At 41.5% G+C, this 14,778-nt stretch overlaps 1 long non-coding RNA gene across 2 annotated transcripts; it reads left to right on the plus strand.

The window, feature by feature from the left end:
* Positions 1–7,502: 7,502 nt before the first annotated feature.
* LOC148477059 (uncharacterized) lies at positions 7,503–9,770 on the plus strand. Of its 2 annotated transcripts, none has more exons than XR_015872565.1 (3): positions 7,503–7,854; positions 7,931–8,055; positions 8,841–9,770. It is a non-coding gene; the product is annotated as an uncharacterized LOC148477059 (long non-coding RNA). The 2 variants fall into 2 exon arrangements; XR_015872566.1 differs by having other exon boundaries at positions 7,503–7,850.
* The last annotated feature ends 5,008 nt before the right edge of the window (positions 9,771–14,778 follow it).

Consider the following 14,778-nt stretch of genomic DNA (forward strand, 5'->3'; position numbering starts at 1 on the left):
ACCCAAGTATGCCCCAAGTGTTAATGGGATTGCGGGCGCATGCGGCAAGTGGTTTTTACTTGATTTTTGCAAAGTCACTGTAGCAACTTTAAACTATGATGACACCAATTTTCAAGTAAATAACAAAGGAAAATTCGGAGCGCTACACCATGTGCAGTCAGTGTGTGCTTGAAACAGAAAATCGCTCTAATGGGTTAAATCCAATGGTGCATGTCAATCAATGCAACAGTACAATGGAGTATTTATGAACATATCAATGTTTACTGTATCAAAAATTAAGAACAATATTCCAGCACTAGTGTCATGAAACCACAGAAAAACCTCACTGATGCAGTGACGATAGTGAGTATGTGGTATTGTGGCTCAAACAAAATAACAATAAATCACAAATCATGAATGACATAACATAGGTCAGATGCACTGATGATAATCAGCTGTATGGGTAGTGACCACGGTGGGTCACAGGTGTAGAGTGATTGGGGATGAGGCAAAAAGGGGGGCCAAGCAGTAATAGTTGAATGTTAGTTCCAAAGTCTCAAAAAAACGTAGCAGCGGCGTCCCGCTGGTTGATGATTTACAGGTAGGTGCCCTGGGGGTGTCTTCCCGGAGAGGGAGTATGGCTACACACTCTGGTGCCTGGGGGCTAGGTCCTGGACGTGACTGTCGGCTTGCCGTGTATGTGGGCGCGGGCGTGCAGGCCGGGTGAGCCAGCCGCCCACCCGCATCACGGGACACGGAGAGAGCCTACACGTCTGACAGGAGGGGACACAGCAGCAAAAGCTGCGGTAAGCCTAAGCAGTCACCGCTGCGCCCCTCCAATAGACAGGACACTTACCTCCCTCAGTGGTTGCCAGGTGGCCGCTCCTTCTCCTTGCCGGCTCTTACCTTCCTTCGGGTGTCGTCTGGGATGTACGCGGTCAGGGTAAAACCTTGTGGCTGCCTCGTCATATGCTGGAAAAGCAGGTCTCACTGGTGTGGGCAAACTGCTGGAGACACGTGCCTGACTTGGTGCGTGTGATGTCCTCCAACGCGTTTCGGCTTCCGCCTTTGTCAAGGAGTTCTGATGAGTTGTTACTGCTGTCCATTTATAGCTTGATTAATAGACTGCAGGTGTGTTTCAAGTTCAAAGGTATAATTAAACAGGCGTCATGTCCTGGATGGTCACATGGTATCACTGATCTTAAACTGCATGTCTCCTGAATTGTAAATGGGTATCCTCACTTAAACAAACTAAAAATAATGAGCTGCATGTAAAAATTAATAAATGGATGAATCATTTAAACTTAAATGAAAATGAAAAAATAAAGAGAGTCATAATATTGATAATATTAAAATTTAAATGAAATTATTACTGGTGAAAAATAAATGATGAGATGAATAAACAAAAAAATATAATAATAATAAAATAAAATCATACAAAAATAAAGTGTACTGGTAATGATCATATAGATGATGTTCCTGATTAGAAAAAATGGGGGGGAAGAATAAATGAACAAATGAATGAACTGACAAGGCTATTAAGCATAAATGGCATCACTGCTGATGCTAATTTCCCTAATGTAACATGTAACATCACTATGATTTCCCTAATATGTACATACAAGGGTATATCATGATGCTAAACAAAAAAATGGCACTTATAGGGGAAATAAAAACTAGTCTATACCTGGAAACCTAGGGGTGGAGTCAGATTACATTGGGTACTTAGTAATATTTTGTGAAAACATCCTATGATATGGATGTTGTTAATGTATCTATAGGGAAATGGTAAATGTAATGAGGGTTCTGTCCTAATTCAATAGGCTTGCGATGTTGAAATCAATGTTCAGTCCCCCTGGTTCTAACGTCCCTAGTGTATGTATCCACTTTGCCTCTTTTTTGTTTAAAGATTTCCAAAAATTCCCTCCTCTCCAATTGGATTTGGGTTTTTCTATAGCTAAAAAATCAATCTGAGAGGGATTACACTGGTGATGTTCCTTAAAATGCCTGGACACACTGTGGTTTTCATACCCTATTTTTATATTCCGTAGCTGCTCATAGACTCTCTGACTGAATGATCTCGTAGTTCTGCCTACGTATTCTAGGCCACATTTGCATCTAAGGAGATAGATGACTCCTTTAGAGTCGCATGTCATGTGTTCCCTAATTGCATGGGAATTGCCTGTAGTGGTTGATGTGAAAGTGCAGATAGCCTTGGTGTTCCTCTTATTTAGGCTCTTGCATGCATAGCACCTACCACAATAGTGGAATCCAAATGTCCTTATGTTGCACAATGTGCTCTGAACCAGAGCTTTGGGTGGCATGTGATTCTTGATAAGTCTCTGTTTTATATCCGGAGCTTTGGTGAATACAATTTTAGGGTGATCATCTAGAACAGTTCTTAAATCTTGATCTTGTAGGAGGATATTCCAATGCCTACATAGAATCTTCCTAATGGCTTTGGCTGACTCATTGTATTGTGTGATAAAATAAGGACAGTCCAGTGTGTCTCCCATATCCTGTTTCTTCACTTCTAATAATGTATCTCTGTCCAGTGACTTTACCTCTTGGTGTGATCCCTGTACCAAACCTTGGTCCTACTTCTTATCTAGGAACAATTTAGATAGTTCCTTACCCTGTGATTCATAGTCCTCTAACTTGCTACAATTTCTCCTAATCCTTTTGTATTGTCCTTTTGGTATGTTGGTTAACCAGCTCCGTAGATGCCCACTGCTTGCCAGAATGTAGCTGTTAACATCTACGAACTTCTTAAAGTTCCTCGTATGAAGTGTGTTGTTTTCAATGAAAATTTCTAGATCTAAAAATTCCACTTTCGATTGGCTAAAGTGTGTAGTAAACTTGAGATTATTCAGATTATTGCCCATATGTGAAATGAAATCCTGAAGGCTCTCTGATGATCCTTTCCAGTTAAAGATAATGTCATCGATATACCTCCGCCAGAGAACAAGATTCGCACCAAAACCATGCCCCTGCTAAATATGGTCCTCCTCCCACTTACTCATGAACAGGTTGGCATAGCTTGGTGTGAACCTTGTTCCCATGGCGGTACCTTGCATTTGTAGGTAAAATGTATCACTGAACCAAGTGTAATTGTGATTTAAAATGAATGTTATTGTTTGAATGATGAATTCTATCTGATCACTTGGTAGATTTGTGTCTTTCACCAAAAAGTATTGGGCACTGCGTAGTCCCTGATCGTGATCAATTATAGTGTATAGTGATGTTACATCACTAGTAACGAGCCAGAAATCTTGTTCCCATCTGATGTTTGTCAGTGTGCGTAATATATCCGTGGTATCTTTGATGTATGAGGGTTGTATCTTAACTATATCCTGTAAAAATGAATCTATGTATTGAGACAGATTAGTTGTAAGTGAATTTATACCTGATATGATTGGTCGGCCTGGTGGGTGTCTAATGTCCTTGTGAACTTTAGGAAGGTGGTAAAATACTGGGATCACTGGATAAGGTATGTCAAGAAATTCAAACTCTTGTTTTCTTAGTATGCCTTTGTCTAGACCTCTCTTCAATAGGGATTGAAGTTCTTTTTTGAAGGATGATGTAGGGTCTGATTTCAGAATTTTGTATGTGTGGGGGTCATTCAGGATCTTCATTGACTCCTCTATATATTTAGTTTTATCCAAAATAACAATCCCTCCCCCCTTATCAGCTGGTTTGATAATCAAATTGGTGTGTTCTTCTAGTTGTTTCAAAGCCAATCTTTCTTCATGTGTAATATTGTTCTTATGTCTTTTATGGCAATTGCCTAGTCTACTGATATCTTGTTGCACTAAGGTTTCAAAGGTTGTAATGAAATTCCCTTTCATGTAAGTGGGATTGAAATACGATGCAGGTCTGAAATTGGTGTGTTGGTAAATGGATGCGTCACTGGACAGAGATACATTATTAGAAGTGAAGAAACAGGATATGGGAGACACTGGACTGTCCTTATTTTATCACACAATACAATGAGTCAGCCAAAGACATTAGGAAGATTCTATGTAGGCATTGGAATATCCTCCTACAAGATCAAGATTTAAGAACTGTTCTACATGATCACCCTAAAATTGTATTCACCAAAGCTCCGGATATAAAACAGAGACTTATCAAGAATCACATACCACCCAAAGCTCTGGTTCAGAGCACATTGTGCAACATAAGGACATTTGGATTCCACTATTGTGGTAGGTGCTATGCATGCAAGAGCCTAAATAAGAGGAACACCAAGGCTATCTGCACTTTCACATCAACCACTACAGGCAATTCCCATGCAATTAGGGAACACATGACATGCGACTCTAAAGGAGTCATCTATCTCCTTAGATGCAAATGTGGCCTAGAATACGTAGGCAGAACTACGAGATCATTCAGTCAGAGAGTCTATGAGCAGCTACGGAATATAAAAATAGGGTATGAAAACCACAGTGTGTCCAGGCATTTTAAGGAACATCACCAGTGTAATCCCTCTCAGATTGATTTTTTAGCTATAGAAAAACCCAAATCCAATTGGAGAGGAGGGAATTTTTGGAAATCTTTAAACAAAAAAGAGGCAAAGTGGATACATACACTAGGGACGTTAGAACCAGGGGGACTGAACATTGATTTCAACATCGCAAGCCTATTGAATTAGGACAGAACCCTCATTACATTTACCATTTCCCTATAGATACATTAACAACATCCATATCATAGGATGTTTTCACAAAATATTACTAAGTACCCAATGTAATCTGACTCCACCCCTAGGTTTCCAGGTATAGACTAGTTTTTATTTCCCCTATAAGTGCCATTTTTTTGTTTAGCATCATGACATACCCTTGTATGTACATATTAGGGAAATCATATAGTGATGTTACATGTTACATTAGGGAAATTAGCATCAGCAGTGATGCCATTTATGCTTAATAGCCTTGTCAGTTCATTCATTTGTTCATTTATTCTTCCCCCCCATTTTTTCCAATCAGGAAAATCATCTATATGATCATTACCAGTACACTTTATTTTTGTATGATTTTATTTTATTATTATATTTTTTTGTTTATTCATCTCATCATTTATTTTTCACCAGTAATAATTTCATTTAAATTTTAATATTATCAATATTATGACTATCTTTATTTTTTCATTTTCATTTAAGTTTAAATGATTCATCCATTTATTAATTTTTACATGCAGCTCATTATTTTTAGTTTGTTTAAGTGAGGATACCCATTGATAATTCAGGAGACATGCAGTTTAAGATCAGTGATACCATGTGACCATCCAGGACATGACGCCTGTTTAATTATACCTTTGAACTTGAAACACACCTGCAGTCTATTAATCAAGCTATAAATGGACAGCAGTAACAACTCATCAGAACTCCTTGACAAAGGCGGAAGCCGAAACGCGTTGGAGGACATCACACACACCAAGTCAGGCACGTGTCTCCAGCGGTTTGCCCACACCAGTGAGACCTGCTTTTCCAGCATATGACGAGGCAGCCACAAGGTTTTACCCGGACCGCGTACCTCCCAGACGACACCCGAAGGAAAGTAAGAGCCGGCAAGGAGAAGGAGCGGCCGCCTGGCAACCACTGAGGGAGGTAAGTGTCCTGTCTATTGGAGGGGTGCAGCGGTGACTGCTTAGGCTTACCGGAGCTTTTGCTGCTGTGTCCCCTCCTGTCAGACGTGTAGGCTCTCTCCGTGTCCCGTGACGCGGGTGGGCGGCTGGCTCACCCGGCCTGCACGCCCGTGCCCACATACACGGCAAGCCGACAGTCACGTCCAGGACCTAGCCCCCAGGCACCAGAGTGTGTAGCCATACTCCCTTTCCGGGAAGTCACCCCCAGGGCACCTACCTGTAAATCATCAACCAGCGGGACGGCCGCTGCTACGTTTTTTTGAGACTTTGGAACTAACATTCAACTATTACTGCTTGGCCCCCCTTTTTGCCTCATTCCCAATCACTCTACACCTGTGACCCACCGTGGTCACTACCCATACAGCTGATTATCATCAGTGCATCTGACCTATGTTATGTCATTCATGATTTGTGATTTATTGTTATTTTGTTTGAGCCACAATACCACATACTCACTATTGTCACTGCATCAGTGAGGTTTTTCTGTGGTTTCATGACACTAGTGCTGGAATATTGTTCTTAATTTTTGATACAGTAAACATTGATATGTTCATAAATACTCCATTGTACTGTTGCATTGATTGACATGCACCATTGGATTTAACCCATTAGAGCGATTTTCTGTTTCAAGCACACACTGACTGCACATGGTGTAGCGCTTCTAATTTTCCTTTGTTATTTACCTTTTGGGAGATAGGACATCCCCATTTCTTCGAAGCAGCTCCCCTGTGTAATACACGCTTATCTTGAAGCGCAAGGTCCTCTCTTTCTTCTAATTACCAATTTTCAAGTATCCCAAATTTTCAGGGATAATTTTTATCCTGGAAAAAAGACTCCATAATACTATTCTGCACCACGTATATTAAACCACAATTTAGCAGCTATTGAGCCCATTAAAAAACCAAATACCTTCAGCCAGCCAATTCGGGGGGATCCATAGCTAAACCCCATGTCAGAGCATCTTTTGGGTGGTGTCAGGCTGAGTATTAAAAATCTCAGTACTTTTCGCCTGTCCAAGTTTCGCCGGGTCCCGTTTTTGCGTACTTTAAAATTGAATACGAGGTAAATCGCCCATGCGCGCGATACTTTTCCCCCTCCACAAGACGCAATGTTTTAGAAAAGTCTGGGAGGTGGAAAAGTATCGCGGGTACTCTGAAATTGAAATGTCTTAGGTGTTTTCAGCCAGCTTGCTGGGTATTTTGCACTTGTTATGAGAAACGTGTTAACTTTGATGCAGGTAAATTTTGGGTTGTCTAGCTTTAAAAAAGCCAACAATCAAGATGAGAAGCACACATTTGAAATTCAAAATTAATGGTACACACATTTATTAGGCATAAATTAAATGAACAAGTGTACAATTCATTTGTCACAACCACAGGTTCAAATTTCCTGGAAAGGTGAAGTACATACCACAGCAACACACATTAGAAAACATGATTCATTTACATAAAGGACTATGTCATGAATGAGGCATCAGCACACTATTTCTTATGGTACCTTGGGCCTGATTCAGACCCACTCGCAAGAGGCTGTCCGCTCGCAAGTGGGTCGATGTTGTGCACTGCGCATGCGCATGACGGCGGGAGCTCCGTCGTGCGCATGCGCCAGATGCGACGAGCGAAGGACTTTCCTTCTCTCGTTGTGTCTGATCAAAGGGGGCGTGCTGTCGATGTTGATTGACAGCACGCCCCCTTTGGTGGGCGTGCCGGGGGAGTGCCTCCCTGACGGGGGCGTTCCCAAGGGAACGCCTACCGTCAGAAGCCGGCCCACTGACATCACTAGTGATGTCAGTGGGAGTGATTTTGGCTCTGATAGAGCCAAAAGCACTCCGGGCCTTGCGGTTGAAAACCTCAACCGCAGGCTCCGGCTCGCAGTGGCGATGGTCGCGATGGTCAAGACCATCGCGGCCATCAAACTGCACGCTCGTATAGGCTGTGGGTGGTGACCCACAGCTATACGAGTGTCCAGGAGGACGCTCCATAATTATGGAGGGCGGCCCTCATTCAGAGCGTGCGCTCTGCTCAGAGCGTATGGCTCTGAATGAGGGCCCTTGTTAGCACATAGAAATGGCAGGCATTTTGTAAAGTTTAATTTTACATTTTCGTCCCTTTTATATACTAGCAAAGAAAAGGAAAAAAACTTTGGACCCACAATGTGAGCAACAGCAACCCCAGCAGCAGCAAGACCAGCAGCACCACCACCAACATTAGCAACAAGAGTCCGATGAGGTTGGTAAGTTAAGGGCCACTAGTTGTTTGTAGACACACAGTAATGAAAACACAATTTCAATGTGAATGTTGTTCTGTAGGTCCATCAAATTTTCTACCTAAAAAGAGGCGTCTGACACCAGAGACTTTTAGGCAGCCAACCCCACCACCAATATGTGAGGATGTTGTCTTGTTTTCAGGGGCCCCTCTTCACCTCTTCTGGATGGTGAGTTTGTGTGGATCTGTTATTAGAAATATATGCTAATGTTAATATTGTTCCAAAGTTTGTTACAGGTTTTGCTTTTAGTTTTTAATTTTGTAAATGTTTGGTTTTGGGACACAAAGTACTGTATGTTTGCTTACCTGGTGATGGTTTTGCCTCAAATTCATTTGACACTCGTTTTAAGGGGCTACTTATAACTGTCATGTATTGTACAACTTGGACACAATGCTGCTTTTGGTTTGATCTTCCACTTTCATAATTGTGTTTTTTTTTATTTGTCTTAGTTATGGTTCCTAAAATGAAAAAAAAGGAAATTTAGAACATTAAAAAGGTTGACTTTGGTTGTTTTTTCCAATTTTTTTTGGAGTTAGGATTTTTTATTCTGACTGGCGTAGGAATGCATCTTAATGTATACACATATACTATTGGCATTTAGAAAATATTACGGTTACAAATCATCCATAAATGGCACATAATTTTATGAAGTTTATGGTGGGTCTGTTACCTTTGGAACTTCTAGTTTTCCACCAATAGAATAGTATTTCCTGTACACTACATCACACGTTGTTTGTTGATTTTTTCAACTTGGGGATGTCCAGTTGCACCTGTAGAGGGGTTGTTGTTAATTGATTTTTAGATAGGTATTTTTGACAACACTGCCTTCAAATATGTAATGTGTGAAAGTAGCCATAATATGTTGGAAGGATTGTCTATTTCCCTTGTTCTGACAAATGAAACATTTTAGTTAAGGTAACTCACCAAAATAATAATGCAAGTGTGTCTTCTAGATTCGCCAGAACAACCTGGCCTTACACAAGAAGACTTTTTGGATGATGAAGAACTGTCTGAAAATGAAGAGACAATTACATTAACAGTAATCCCTCCAACTCTAATGATGCCAGCAACAAATATACTGCCATCCACTCCACCCATTTTGTGTGTACACCACAAGCTCAACCACCACCTCCCCCTCCACGTCCACAGCCAGAATCCACATACTGGCAAGAAATGTACGTTTGACAACAGCAACAAATTGAATTGTTACGCACACACATATCACAAAATCAAACCATAAATAAAATCTGCCACAGACCCATCAAAAACCAGATGGCTCAGAGGGTGGAGCTTACACATATGGCCAACTCATTGGAGCAAATGAGACAGAGCATAGGTAGATTGGAGTCTACACACTTACGTCAAGCAGAGCTTTCTAATTGGTGCAATGATAATTTTAGGCACATAATGGAAAATCGAACCTCTGCGTTTAGGGATTTTTCGGGTATTTTAGAAAATTTAGGAACACATATTTTAGGGCGCTTACCGGAAACTACAGCAAGTCTGACCTCAAGCAGCACTTCGCAGGCACCAACACCAATTGCCACACCACCTAGATGCACAACTCGAATAAGAGGTGGCAGCAGACAGTCAGGGTGGCAGGGGTCACTCTAATTGAAATCTGGAATAAATGAAAAAAAGAGAAATATGGTGATTAGACAACAAATATTTTGCCATTGCAAACACTCCAAAACCATTGAAATGTACCTGAAGCATTGAAGCTCGATTGAGTTTAATATTACAACAATGAATATAAACATGTGTTGTTTTTTTAGGTTTGTTTATGTGGTATTTCAATTTTGTGAAACTAACCTGAAAATTATTTTGGGATTTATGTTTGTTACAAATCTCACAATGATGCTTTGCAGTATCTTACAAGCAAATACAATGTATTCAGTTGTTATTTTGATATGCTAAAATACTTTGAACATTGTTATTTTTCTGTGTATTCTTCCGCAAAAAAAAAACAACAAAAATAAAGTTTTTGAAAAGCAAATACATGTGTAATTTTTAATATTGCATTAAAAATTAGATGTACTTACGTTAGAGCTAGGTATAAATGTTTGGGATTAGATGCTAAAGTTAAAGGTTACCCCAAAAAACATTATGCAAAATAACAGTACAACAAGCAATGTGGCGACACGTGTGTGAAAGTAACAGAGACAACACATATTATGGGTTTAAATAAAGATGGATACAAACCACACAAAATATAAGGCGGCAATTACAAAGCTAAATACATATTGATGTAAAAATACAATAAACAAAACAGTTTTTGATTATGAATGCAACATGCAGGCATTGGAAAGGGACAACACAATGTCTGTTTAACAAAGGACACTTTAAATTTTGTGCAACAATACACTTCTGATAAAATTAACCCAAAGTTTACAGAAGACACATTTGTGCAAACTGATGAGGAATGACACTTACCAGTAAAATGCTCCTCAATAAGATTCTGCCTCACCTCTCTTCCAGTTTCTGTGCTCACGCTTTCGCCTGATGTATCCAAAAAGCGCCAGGCCGCTGGCTGTCCTCCACATAATCAGCGGTTAACGGCTGCTGCAAACACATATTATGCAAAAGACAGCAGCAGAGCACAATATCTGACACTTTATTGGGCGCATACAATAAAATTCCACCAGAATTATCTAGACAATGGAATCTAGACTTTAACAGGCCAAATGTACGTTCTATCACACATCTGGTGGACTGATGTGCATCATTATACTTGTGCTCAGCTGGCGAATTTGGCAGCGACAGTGGAGTCAGTAACCAAGAGAAGCACCCATAGTCCGAGTCACCTATTGTGCATAAGAGAAAAATGATATTTAGACCAATGTGGGTAGTTAGTAAAAACTTATAGGAAAAGTTATGTTAAAAAAATTACCCAACAGACATCCTTCCTGCATTTGACCAGCCTCGAATTTGTCATGGAGGGATGACTGACTGAGGACATGAGCCAGGATAGCTGACTGCAACACTCATGATATTGAGTTTTGCATCACAAACCACCTAGACGTTGGTCGAATGGGCATGGTGCCTATTCAAAAACATGTGCCCTAGCCCGAGGTGGTCTCAGCTCAATGTGTGTGCAGTCTATTGCGCCCAGGACATTTGGCATGCCTGCAATGCCATAAAAAGCTACATTAACTGCATGCCAGTGTGGCTCCTGGTTAGGGAAGCAGATTGAGGTTTGAAATAGAGGCTGAAATGAGGCCATCACCTGGGTTAAATACCTTGAAAATGTGGACTGTGAAATTCCAATGACCCTATCAGTGACAGACTGGAAGTTTCCTGTAGCAAAAAAGTGCAACACGCTTATGCATTCCTGAGACAGCACTTAAGCGACCTGTCTCAGGGTCTATGTCAAGTTTGACAAGGTCATACAGATGAAATATGTTTGCTCTATTGAGCCTGAACATCTGTATGACCTCGCCATCGACCAATGCATCCAAGTTAAAATGCCCCCTAAAAAAACGCTGCCTGCGCAGCCTCCTTGGTACCTGCATAACCTCTTCAGCCTGCTCAGTTTCTTGCTCCAAATCACCACCAGCCTGGTGGTAGAGCCTCTGGTATCCCAGCCACACACCAGCATTGATAAAAAACCAGGCTCCTTTTATAGTCTCCCTGTGAGTGTCCTCATTAATGGAATTGCAAACACATGTTAACTTTGGAATAACGTGCAAGTTTCGCGGGGAGTTTGCACTATCCAGCTATTTTTCAGTGGTTTCGCTAGAACCCGCAGCTGACAGGCATGTCTGTTTGAATCGAGAAAACTCGCCCGAGATAATGAATTTCAGGGGCGAGTTTCTAAACTCGATTATTTGTAAATTTGAGAGATGTATATCTGTCAATTTAAAAATGACCGATTTTGGACGATGGCAAGTAAAGGCGAGTTTTTTATTACGCCCGCGAAAAAAGATAAACAACATGCCTAAAAACACCCGAGATTGTCATCTCGACCAAACTCGATTCTTAATAAAGTTACCCCTTGCAGTGTTGACCCTTCTTTTTCAAGACCTCTGCAATTTGCCCTGGCATGCTGTCAATCAAATTCTGGACCACATACTGACTGATGGCCGCCCATTCTTGCCTAATCAATGCTTGGAGTTTGTCAAAATTTGTGGGTTTTTGTTTGTCCACCCACCTCTTGAGGATTGACCACAAATTCTCAATGGGATTAAGGTCTGGGGAGTTTCCTGGCCATGGACTCAAAATGTCGATGTTTTGTTCCACGAGCCACTTAGTTATCACTATTGCCTTATGGCAAGGCGCTCCATCATGTTGGAAAAGGCATTGTTCGTCATCAAACTGTTCTTGGACGGTTGAGAGAAGTTGCTCTTGGAGGATGTTTTGGTACCATTCTTTATTCATGGCTGCGTTCTTAGGCAAAATTGTGAGTGAGCCCACTGCCTTGGTTGAGAAGCAACCCCACACACGAATGATCTCACTATGCTTTACTGTTGGCATGGATGATGTGATATTGAGCTGTAATTATTATAGTTCTTTGCCTTTTTCTATATTCCCTTTCCCCAGTAATTTATCATATCAAAACCATAAATAAATATATGTATATATGTAATAATACAAGACATGAATAACACAGAACATATAATAAACACATAATATGCATTGTAACAATGTGCCCGTTATTTATTAAACAAGAAGGTTCTGTAAAAATAAGCATATTATCTACTATGAGATTACCTAAAAATTATTAATATATAATTTATTTAAATAATTAGCACACCTGGTTTTATAAGCTGTGAAATTACTTATAGTGCTGGTAAATGAAATAAATGAAAATAAAATTACTAGGATGAGGTGATACTGTAGCTCATTGAAACAGTGCAAGCTAAAGATGATCATGAGTTGCCATTGTAAAATATACATGTGTGTAAATTAGGGGTGTGCACCGGCCACTTTTCGTGTTTTGGATCTGGATCTTTCTTCGTGTTTTGGATCTGAATTGGTTTTGCCAAAACCACCCTTCCGTGTTTTGGGTTCTGGGTTTTGTGTTTTGGATCTGTATTTTCTATTTAAAAATATTGTTTTTAGTCCAAAAGGTTGCACCGAGGTAGCTGGATGACTATGCTAAGCGACACGAGTGGGCGGCACAAACACGTGACCAATCTAGGAGTGACACTGCAGTGGTAGACAGGGTGGCAGTTTGAAAAACTAGGCCCAAAACAGTACATAATGCAAAGAAAAAAAAGAGGTGCAAGATGGAATTGTCCTTGGGCCCTCCCACCCACCCTTATGTTGTATAAACAGGACATGCACACTTTAGCAAAGCAATCATTTCAGCGCCAGGGTCTGCCACACGACTGTGGCTGAAATGACTGGTTCGTTTTAGCCCCCACAAAACAAGCTGGCAATTAATCTGTCCCTGCACAAACTGGCTCTACAGAGGCAAGATGTCGTCCTCATCCACCGATTCCTCACCCTCTTCAGGTTTGTGTACATCCTCATCCTCACAAAGTATTAATTCGTCCCCACTGGAATCCACCACCACAGGTCCCTCTGTACGTTCTGGAGGCTGGTCTAACTGGAAGAGTTGATAATTCATTTTTATGAACATCATCTTCTCCACATTTCGTGGAAGCAACCTCCTACGCCTTTCGCTGACAAGGTTCCCGGCTGCACTAAACACTCTTTCGGAGTACACACTGGAGATGGGGCAATTCAGGTAAAATAGAGCCAGTTTGTACAGGGGCCTCCAAATTCCCTCTTTTTCCTGCCAGTACAGGTACGGACTGTCTGACATGCCTACTTGGATGCTGTCACCGATGTAATCCTCCACCATTCTGTCAATGGTGACAGTATCATATGCAGTGACAGTAAACATGTCAGAAATTGTTGCCAGGTCCTTCAGTCCGGACCATATGTCCAAACTTGGTCCTGCCTGCCCTGCATCACTGCCAGCGGGTTGCTTAGGATACCTAAGTTGTTTCCTGGCAGCCCCAGTTGCGGGAGAAAATGAAGAAGGAGCTGTTGACATGTCACGTTCCGCTTCAGCTGACAGTGTTTTCACCAGCAGGTCTTTGCACCTCTGCAGGCTTGTGTCGGCTGGAAAGAGAGACACCACATAGGCTTTAAACCTAGGATCAAGCACGGTGGCCAAAATGTGGTCTGATTTCAACAGATTGACCACCCTGGAATCCTGGCAAAGCGAATGAAGGACTTCATCCACAAGTCCCACATGCCAAGCAGAATCGCTCCGTCTTAGCTCCTCCTTCACTTTCTCCAGCTGCTTCTGCAAAAGCCTGATGAGGGGAATGACCTGACTCAAGCTGGCAGTGTCTGAACTGACTTCACGTGTGGCAAGTTCGAAGGGCTGGAGAACCTTGCACAACACGGAAATCATTCTCCACTGTGCTTGAGTCAGGTGCATACCCCCTCCTTTGCCTATGTCATAGGTGGCTATTTAGGCTTGAATGGCCTTTTGCTGCTCCTCCATCCTCTGAAGCATATAGAGGGTTGAGTTCCACCACATCACAACCTCTTGCTTCAGGTGATGGTGGGGCAGGTTCAAGAGTGTTTGCAGGCACTCCAGTCTTCGGCACGCAGTTGCTGAATGGCAAAAGTGGGCAGAAATTTTTCGGGCCACCCAAAGTGTCTCCTGCATGCCCCTGTCGTTTTTCACAAAATTCTGCACCACCAAATTTATTGTGTGAGCAAAATATGAGACATGCTGGAATTTGCCCAGATGTAATGCCCACACAATATTGGTGGCGTTGTCAGATATCACAAATCCCCAGGAGAGTCTAAGTGGGGTAAGCCACTGGGCGATGCTTTCCCTCAGTTTCTCTAAAAGGTTGTCGGCGGTGTACCTCTTACTGAAATCGCTGATACACAGTGTAGCCTGCCTTGGAACGAGCTGTCGTT

This window comes from Taudactylus pleione, unplaced genomic scaffold (genome assembly GCF_031769625.1).
Source record: "Taudactylus pleione unplaced genomic scaffold, aTauple2 ptg000755l, whole genome shotgun sequence".
Lineage (NCBI taxonomy): Eukaryota > Metazoa > Chordata > Amphibia > Anura > Myobatrachidae > Taudactylus > Taudactylus pleione.